Source organism: Agelaius phoeniceus, chromosome 3, assembly GCF_051311805.1.
Source record: "Agelaius phoeniceus isolate bAgePho1 chromosome 3, bAgePho1.hap1, whole genome shotgun sequence".
Classification (NCBI taxonomy): Eukaryota; Metazoa; Chordata; class Aves; order Passeriformes; family Icteridae; genus Agelaius; species Agelaius phoeniceus.
The window spans coordinates 103,259,438-103,269,189 of record NC_135267.1 but is presented as its reverse complement, the minus strand read 5'-3'; positions in this window follow the sequence as shown (position 1 = coordinate 103,269,189).

Here is a 9,752-nt window from a genome sequence, read left to right as displayed (position 1 = left end):
GGAAATCCAGTAAAAGATTCAACTATGACCCATTTGGAAGACAAAATAAGCCTGTGATATCCTGTTCGTTCACCAGGGAGTCATACTTATCATTGAATTGTTACAGCTAGACAGAACACAGGTATTTATATATTCTGTATGATCCAAGTGCTTAAAATTGCTTTCAACTGTTGACTTCACTGCAGATGAATGAAAGACATTAATAGGACCACTGCGATCCAGCCTCTTCCAGCACTGTGTAATGGCCCCAGGAATATCTCTTGTGTACATCATTCCCACCCATTCCAGGAGTTCCCATGGCATTGTGTAAACCCCAGCAGAGAGGTCACCACAGCTCCTGCTGCCAAGATCCCCCACCAGCTGCTGCCAGCTGATGGCTGCTCTGCAGGAAAACAGCTCTACAACACAGGCAGCTCATGGGGCCACTTGGATGGGTGCCTTCTGGAACAAAAAAGAGGAGGGGAGGGGAGGGAAAGGAATGGAAAAAAGAGGAGAAAAGAAGAGAACTAAAATGAAACACATGGATATGGGTGGGAAAATGAGTTCTGTTCCTCGCTGAAGCTGCCCAGGCAGATTCTCTAACCTGTGTCCATGTCACACAATGTGTTTGGTCAGCCAAGAGAACAGACATGTTATCCAAACACCAAATAATGCTCTTCACTGCTCCATTAGGACACTGACCAGTTAACGTGACTTCCCCTGGGCACCATCCCTGTTTGATGGAGGCAGAGATGAACAAATCTTCTTGGATAAATGCCCATGGACAATTCATGTTGCCCCTTTGCTTCTGCTTGGACTATCTCTATCTTTTCCATGTAAGTCTCCTTTACTCCTGACTCCTGCTGTTTCTTGCTCTGCATTTAAAACCATGTATTTTTGCAATGAAGGATTTCATGAAAGGAGAAAGCACCTTCCTTTTCTTCCAGGAAAGGTAGGTTTAAAGGGTCTCAGAGGGATTATTTTAGGTCTTCTGATTATGTTTCTAGGTTTAGAATGGATGTAATGTATAAATTAGACTGACAAAAGGTTGAAATACGCAAAACCTGGAAAACGTCCAAATCCCCCACACATAGGACTTTCCACATACAATACACCTTCCCAACAATTTCTAACTCTTCAGCTCTGAGAGTAATGCTTAGTTTTGAACTTAGCTTTAGCTAAACATGGTGAAGAATCCATCCTAGACCTCACTGAATTGGTAGCCAGCCCATGGGTATGTCAGTAAACTCCAAACAGACTTGGTAAAACAGAGTGGAAGGGGAGAGTAATAGACACTGTAATTAGAAAGCTGTCAGTCTCCTAACATAGACTAAACACGGTAAATCCTCCAGGACTTTCAGACTGAAGATCAGCATTTACAACTTCAACCTCACATCATTCACAAGCAGTTGTAAATGATGGCACCCACGCAGAAATCCCTCACGTGGTAAATACTACCCTGGGCACAGCATAGTTAGCATGAAGCAGCAGCCTCCAACCAATCTGAAATTATAAGTTCTGGGCAAAGCAGGTTACAGCAACCCAATAGGCAGGAGAAGTGAAGTTCCCACCTCCAAATTGGCATGATGCAACCTCCTAGTAAAGCACAACTGAGAAGATCAAACAGTTCTGGAGACCACAGTGATTCCTTTCCAGCCGTCTGAGGCCCAGAGGCCTTAAAGACACTTGTGCTTAGGACATGCTGAAATGAAAACCTGACTTTTATGATAGTGCCGTGGAGGAAGCAGCATCACAGCTGCATGGGAAAGTGGTCTGTCCTTTGGTTCTACATTCTAACAAACACCTTCATTTTCATATATATCAATATAGTTCAGGTTTATGTACTCCCTATCTATAGATCCAGTAACCTTGAATCAATATGTATTCTTTCATGACTACTTTAAGAGGTATTAACCTGGATTACTTTCATGACAGGCCAAAAAAAGGGCTGGAATATGTTTCTTCTTCCACCTCTGCCTGTAGGCTCCACAAGGAGGTGGAAGTATGGGTACACTGCACTCCATCACCAGTTTGTTGACAACTGGAGGACATGAGTTGATGGCACTCTGCTGCCTGAACTCCTGCCTTGCAACTCTGGCCACTCTGTGGCCTGATTCACCCGGAGCTGTATCAGTGTGTGTTCTCACCAGGTCCTTGGGTGGTTCTGCAGGCAGCTGACAGATCTTCTGTCCATAGCACCAGTAGCTGGGGTCCTTCTTTGCTCCTTGGGTAGGCCTGCTCCCTGCTCCTGACCCTGGCTGAGGTGTGGAGCCATGGAGCTCTCTTTGGGGCACCTTTTCACTAGATAGGGGGAAGGGACGTGGACCTCTGCCAAGAGATTTGAAAAAGTGGGTTCTTTTGCTCATTATCTGGATATATATTGCCATTGCTGGCTTTGCCTGGCTTTATGACTGTGCTCCCTCTTGCCTAATAAAGATCTGGGAATGCAAGTGAGTGGTGGAAATCCATCTCTTTAAGAGCTCCTGGGGAGGGTATGTTTAGTTTTCTCAGGTTTCTAAGTGGAGATTGGAATTTAGTCCTTTATCAAGAGGGGCCATGGGTATATTAAATCCAAACATTTTTCTCTGCTGTTAACCACCTGGCAGAAAGGTTACACTAATTACATCAGATGTATTTTCTCAAATTTTCCTGCTTCTATTATAAGCGTGAGGCTTATGGCAGGGGAACCAGTCTGAGCACTGGGAAATGCAACCTGTCTTATTCACAACTCAGTCCCCAGATTAACCAGGAGACAGTAACCCTTATGGGAGGTAAGATATGGGGACAGAAACAGGCAGGTCATGGGAGAAGAGCATGGCAGAAATTATCCAATTCTGTCACCACAGAGTGCCAGGTCCATACTCTTGGGCAGGGAGTGGACAGGCACTGTGCCAGTAGAAAGTGCACAAGACCATGGTGCTTGGAACTTAGAGCAATGAAAGCAATTTCTGCGCTGTGCAAATGGCTCTTTACCTTCCTCCTAACAATCAGCAGACATTTTTTTGGGGTTGCCATTGTGAGAGTGGTGGGAATGGCAATGCAGATGTTGGCTTGGTCTAGAGAGGGAGGAATAGAAAGGAACAAGAGGTGGGAGAGAGGCCATGTTTATGACACTAAAGATGAGCCTTCATACTCTTCAACAAATCTGTGCCCCTCTGACAAATGCCACAGCGTGGCCAGCCATCATCTCAAGCCCTGAAGTACCACTCACATAAACTGGAATGTCTGGCCTTTTATCATGTTTTCCTGTGTAGTATTTTTGCTAAGGGTGTCTCAGAACTTGGATACATAGGCCAGGTTTTGGTGGAAACTTAAGGTTCTAGGATTTTCCTGGAAAGCAACAGTGTTAATTTTTATCTCCATCCAAAACCAAATTGCTCAGAAGTGACAGTGGTAAAAACAGTATTTAGTAGAAAAACACTGTCCTACTCAAAAGAGAGTATAGAGAAAAAAAAAGTCACAGTGAAAAAAGTAGAGGAGTAAAATATGATTTGACTGTATTCTTTTAAGTGAGACTCAGGCATTAAAGTGCACTGGGGGCTGAACTTCTTACATTTAGTGACAGATACTCTGACACGCTCCCACCAGATGCTTCTGTAGATTGGAAATGAGCAACAGGGAAGAAATATGGTAGGTTTTTTTTCAAGATGCAACAAGATGTTGTACTTCCTGGCCACATGTAAAATGAATTTACAACGGAAACATGCCAGAAATGCCTGAGGGTAACACTAGCCATAGCAGAATGCTGAGTCTTTCTCTTTTTTTTCTTTTCCTCCAGCATTGAATAATAGTCCTGAATGTCATTTTTCTTAAAACAACCCAGCATGGGTGACTGGTGAGTGAGATCAAGGTTCCATGTTTCATAGGGCACATCAGGAAAAAGTTATTGTGCAATCTGATCTCAACTGCACATACGTCCTCTGTCACACACACTGAGATAGCTCTCAAGGTTATTTATTGCAACAGGCCCCTAAAGCGATGACATTGTGAAATTAATATTATTACTATGAATAATTGCATAATTTTCTCTGACTCTAGTTATTCTTGTTTTCTGCTAATACATGCATGTCAATGCTGTTCATTGCTGGAGTGACTGGAAACAATTCACATGGTTTGCAGAGAACAGTTAACATTTTCCAAGCAAAGGGGAAAAATGCTCTTTGACTCTTTTTGGCCAGGTTTGCAAAATATTTAAGCACAGGGCTAGCAGGTCTCTGTCAAGGTCACTGTAACCTTAAAAACACTCCCCATGATTCATTAGGTTTTCAATTACACTGGAGTGAGCAGAGCTGCCTCTTAATTCAAAGAGGAGAAAAGAGGGACAGCCAATCTCATAATGCAGGTACAACAGTAAATTACCCTGCACCAAGCCCTGTGTGCCTCAGAGGGCTGATGGCAGCGCTGAGCTCTGGGTGATGAAGAGCCAGGGCCCTGCAGCCTGAGGGGCAGATTCAGGTGCTGGCTACAGCACTGCAAATCTCCCTTTCAAGCACAAGCAGTGCTTTATGCTTTGCACAGGGAACAGGAGAAAATACCACTGGGCAGTAAGCTGAGAGACCTGGAAGATTTTTATGTCTTAGTTAGGGCTCTTTGCGTTAGTGTCAGCTCTTCCACACTGATGCACATATGCTTTCCTAACCACAATGCTATCCAAAGCCTCCATCTTGGTTAACATTTCATCATTCACACTCCGGGAATTATCATTTCCTCTAGACATGCTGACAAAGCTCATTGTTTATTGCTCACAGCATGTCAGAACTGCTGGTTTTGCTTTGGACTGCAAGATGTTTGGAAAGCCACATGCTTTTTCTGAAGCCGGCTCAGTCCCCTCTGTGCCAGCTTCAGCTGCTGCGTTCGCTTTCGCCCAGAATGTCGGATCCTGTCCAGATGAGCCAGAGCAGAGGAGAGTGTCAGCTTCAGACTGACCAAACAGCACTGGATGTCATGTAACCGTGGCCAAAGTCTTCCTGGCAGCCACAGGTACAGACTTTCCAGCAGAGAGGGCTGGCACTTAGCTACCTTGCTCTCCTCCAGACCCGCGGATAAACATGCTGCATGAGTGAGCCAGTGAGTGTGACTGGGACACGTGCCTGTTGTGCCATTTCCCAACCCAGGGGAGATTACAGCTCTTCCTGGCAGCAGAATTGCCCATGGAGAGACTATAGCAGGGAAGGAGGCCATGCACCACCCCTTCTGGAAAAGTAAACGATCTTCAGCCATGGTTCTGTGCTCCACATCTCCCCAGCCAGAAATGGGGGCAACACCTGTCTGCTCACTGACCTGTTACAACACTGCAGTCATGAGCAGTTGCTAAATGGTGCAGAAATGCAGATCATTATTTATTAGTTACTGCATTTCATATGACAGGACATATATTTTTCCCTAAATCCCTGAAAGCTGAATGAACACAGAAAACACAGCACTACAGTTTCTACAGGTCTGTACAGCATTACCTCTGGCTGCATGGCTGAGCCTTCCTCTCAGTCTGGGAGGGGTGAGAGCTGAGTATTTTGGTGAAAGCTTAATTTCTGTCTTGCAGGTAAAGTCCTGAGCCACATAATCTGACCTCCCTGGCTAAAATCTCTCCTGGAAGATCTGTCTTGCCCACAGCAGTACCACAGGCAGGAGAGGGGACACACAGCACAGGAGCTGCCTGTCCGGGGAGAAAGAGTGCAGCTGCACCCATGAATAGAGGCAGAGCAGTGGGAATGGACTGAGAGCTGTAACACCAGCAAAGCAGCAGTCAGGGGATGTCCTCAGCACACAGCAATTAATAGCCAGGGATGAGCAGGGTGACTTCCACACTCCTTACTGCATGGACAGACATGCTCAATGGCACAGAACACATTCTCTGCAGGATGGAGGTTCCTCTGCATCCAGTGATTGCTCCTGAGGTTGTTACTCCCCCCACAGTAACCCCAAAGGGACTAGTCCAGCCTAGGGAGGTAGTAAGGAGGGCTGGAGAGTCTGTTGTCAGTGGGAAATCAGTAAGTGGTTTGAGTAAGTTTTTGGGAAAGCAGGCAACTCCTAAGGGTCACTGGCACTGATGACAAAGAGAAGCTTTACCACAAAGAACCCAGGCAGATCTGTGTTCCTGGGAGCACTGCCCTTCCTCACCCCTCACCTGCACCTCACTCTGTCTCACTCTGCTGCTTTGGCCTGACAAGCCCCTGTAGCTGTGACCTGTCTCTTGGAGCCTGTTATTCCACATCTTATTTGCATCATGCAGGATCTGTCCAGGTGGTTAAACAGAAGACATCTTTTCATTATTGTTGTTGTTTTTACTGTGCCATTGCTATGTCCTTTATAAAAGCTTTGCTTTTCCTGTGAGGAATAATCTCTGGAAACTTGGATAGAATCCTTTGGCTCACACTAGAAAAGGTAATAAAATCCTGGGAACCCAAAATGTTTCTCTGGTTTTTTTCACTAAACATCTTTTTCCAGCTTGAAAAATGCATTTCTTGTTTCTGATTTGTTTCCTGATTTAGGGAAAATTTCTTCCTAACCTGCCAGTTTTCCTCCTGTCCAGCACACCTGGGCATTTGGAAGACTCTGCCCAAGAGCTCAGAGGGCTCCAGAGACCTTTCTCTTCTCCCTACCACAACTCTGACTCTCCCTACAGGTACAAGGAAGCCCCTAATTTCCTCATTGCTCTGGTTTCTCCATCTGCCACCTTATGATATAATATTTACTTATCTTTTCAAAGCATTTTAAATCTCTGTAGGAATGCGTTATAAAAGTGCATTAGTGTTATTACTTTACTCCATTGTGTAACTTTGAGGAATGGCTTACATAAGGCCAGCTCCTCTATCCCCTCTCTGACCCTCATCCATTGTCCTGCTGCTCTTGCTGCCTCCTCCCAAGACAGCAATAATTAAGCTCTGGTTTCCCAGTACCCTCCTTGGTTCCTACCAGAGTTTGGGGAGTTGGCATCCAGTTCTCTCTACATCAGTCCAGAGATTGGCAGCTTTGGATTCAAAGGTTCTGCTGCTTCTGTCTCCACACCTCTGTCACCTGCATTAGGGTCACAAGATAAATTTTCAGAGGCTCCAGAATTAGTTGTATGAACTCAAAGCACCCTTTTCTGGCATCTAGAAGTACACTATCAACCACAATCTTTGATACTTCTTATAACTGTGACATGAGTTTTATTGGGAGGGCATTTGTAACTTCTTAGCCCCGTACTCTCTCAGGTTAAGCCTTCACAAACCAAGACAGCAGGACCAGAGGAGCAGTCCAGCAATAACCTAAAGCAGAATGTGTTCAGATGGTGTGGTGAGAGGAATGGAGTTCTTAATGAGAATGACATAGCTGACTCCTGATGAGCTACTGTGACATGCTTTTTTTTCCACAGCATTTTTCTTTTTAGTAGGTAAGTGAATTTTTTTTTGCTCCTTGTATTTTCTGTCATGCCAAAACACCTATTTGCAGCGAGATAAAAGGTTGTCAAAAAAGCAGGAACTTGAATTAACAATACTGTGTAGAAGAGCTTTCACTAAAGGGCCAGATGACAGGAATATGAAGAGTGCAAAGTAGTCAGACTCCTCCTCCATGCTCTTCCTCTTTCTCTTCCTCCTTTCCTGAAGGATATTGGTCCACATCTTGACCATTTTATGTGAAACAGCTGCCAGGTTTCATGCCAGAGGTGACTGCATTTCAGAGACAAGCAAATGTGCTGCTGTACTACTGCCAGATACTGACCTCATGTGCATTAGCCTTGGCTTTTCAAAGTGCTCCATTGGACTTTGGTGGTGCAGCTCCAGCCTGACCCCAGCACAAAAGAGATCTGAGCCCATTCCACTAATTTTTGGCATTGAAAACCATAAAGTGTGTGTCCTATAACAATGTGTTCACACACTGCCACCCTGCTAACACCCATCTCACACAGGCTGTCTCTCTCTCACAGTCAATTATTTGGACAAGAACTGGTGACTAATAGAAGCAATTTGTAGGAAACACGCTGTTCCCAAGTGACCAGCAGCAAATTGCTAATGACTGACATGAACGACCATTCTCCAAAGAGGAATAGTTGAAAGCTCACTGTGCACAGCACTGATCACATTAAGCAACAAAACAACCCCTCCTGATTCTGGCATCTGCCATTTATGCTGGCTACTGCTTGCTTCCTTTCCCTGGTACGTCCATAGGACCAATTACACTGAAATTAAGCAACCCCATTCTATTTGTTGACATAAACATGAAATGTAATGAAAGGTACACTTCACTAATGTGACCTTATAAACTTGATGGACAAAACATTAAAAAATACAAATGCACTATAGGGAGAAACACTGCATTTTTCAGGAGATGGATCATTGGGCTTAATAGATCATTTCCATCACTGAAATTTCTGAGTTGTGATGAATGGAATTTCTTAGTATTTGAGGCAAGAGAGGGGCATGTTTAAACAGACTGGAGAGGGCTGCAGTGTAAAATCTTTGCACTATAAAAAAGGCAGCCTTGGTTTTTATTGCCCCTGTGGGGAGTCTCCTGTGAACCAAACAGCAACTAAATCAAATAAACATTTCTGAATCAACTCCATCTTCTCTTCAGCTTTGGAGAGTTTAAAAAACCCTGTAATTTATTGAATTGCCTTTTATGGTTGTACCTACAGATGTCTTTTGAATTTGATAGTAAAAACATTTAAACTCATAATGTTTCCCAAATCAGCTAAATCCATTATATCACCTGTGCCAGTTACTATATTTGTAGGGTAGTAAACAGTGGCCTTTATTGTTTGCTGTTCATGGGGCTGTACATAAGAACGAGCTTAGTCTGTCTCCAGAGATATACACCTACCTTGCAGGCACCAGAAATATTATACCAGCTTAAATCAGTGCAAGCTTTCCATGCTGTCACTGCCTCCCCTGTTTTGATTTGGTGACGGTAATCTCTATTCACTGCTGTGCTGATACCCTTCGAGTCAAGGCCCCTTCTCTACTTTTGCTGTTTCTGGAAGAAAAATTAACAAGTGCAGCTTAGGCATGTTATGAACAGTTAGCAAATTTCCACACCTAGGAGGGTATGTGGGCTCAGATAGCTGATTTTCTTTGCAAGCAGATGGAGAGGTGAAAATCCTTATGCAGGCTTGTCATATCCTTATCTCAAACCCTCCAGAAAAGTAGGCAAATGGAGGTGAGACGGTGAATTATCCAGACATCAAGTAACTTAGCTCTTCTCACAGGCAGTGAAATTTGCTCAGAAAAACCCAGAAGAGAGGAAAAACCCAGGTGGATGTGGAGCATGGCAGTTTCAGAAAATGAGCTACATGAGGTCTGTTAGGGGAGAGCATGGGTGTGAGGGCAGAGCCATCCCAAGGTGCCCTTGGAGTAAAGGCAGTAGGGGCCCTGAGGATCACATCTGCACTGCTCTCTGGGGCACAGGGCTTTGGGGAATGCAGGTCATGAGCTCCCACCTCAGGCATTTAATAGCTCCTTCTCATCTTTCACTTTCTCTCATGCAATCCTTTCCTCTTCCTCTTCTTCCCTTCCTTGAATTTATCATTTAATACCATCTCTGGGGCTAATTTTGCAACTGTTTACATGGTATAGGACATTAGGAAAGCAATTAACACATTCTGATGAGATTTAGGAAGTGGAAATAGCCATGTAAACCGCAGATCCATAAGTAGCTTGTGAATCTCAATTTGAAAACCATTTGACGCAAGCACAGCCCAGGCCATTTCTCAACAAGAGCTCCTAGAAAGTCTCTTTATTCAAGCGACTGAGGCTTTTCCAAGGAACAGGAGAACATGAGTTATCTTTCTGCTGTTC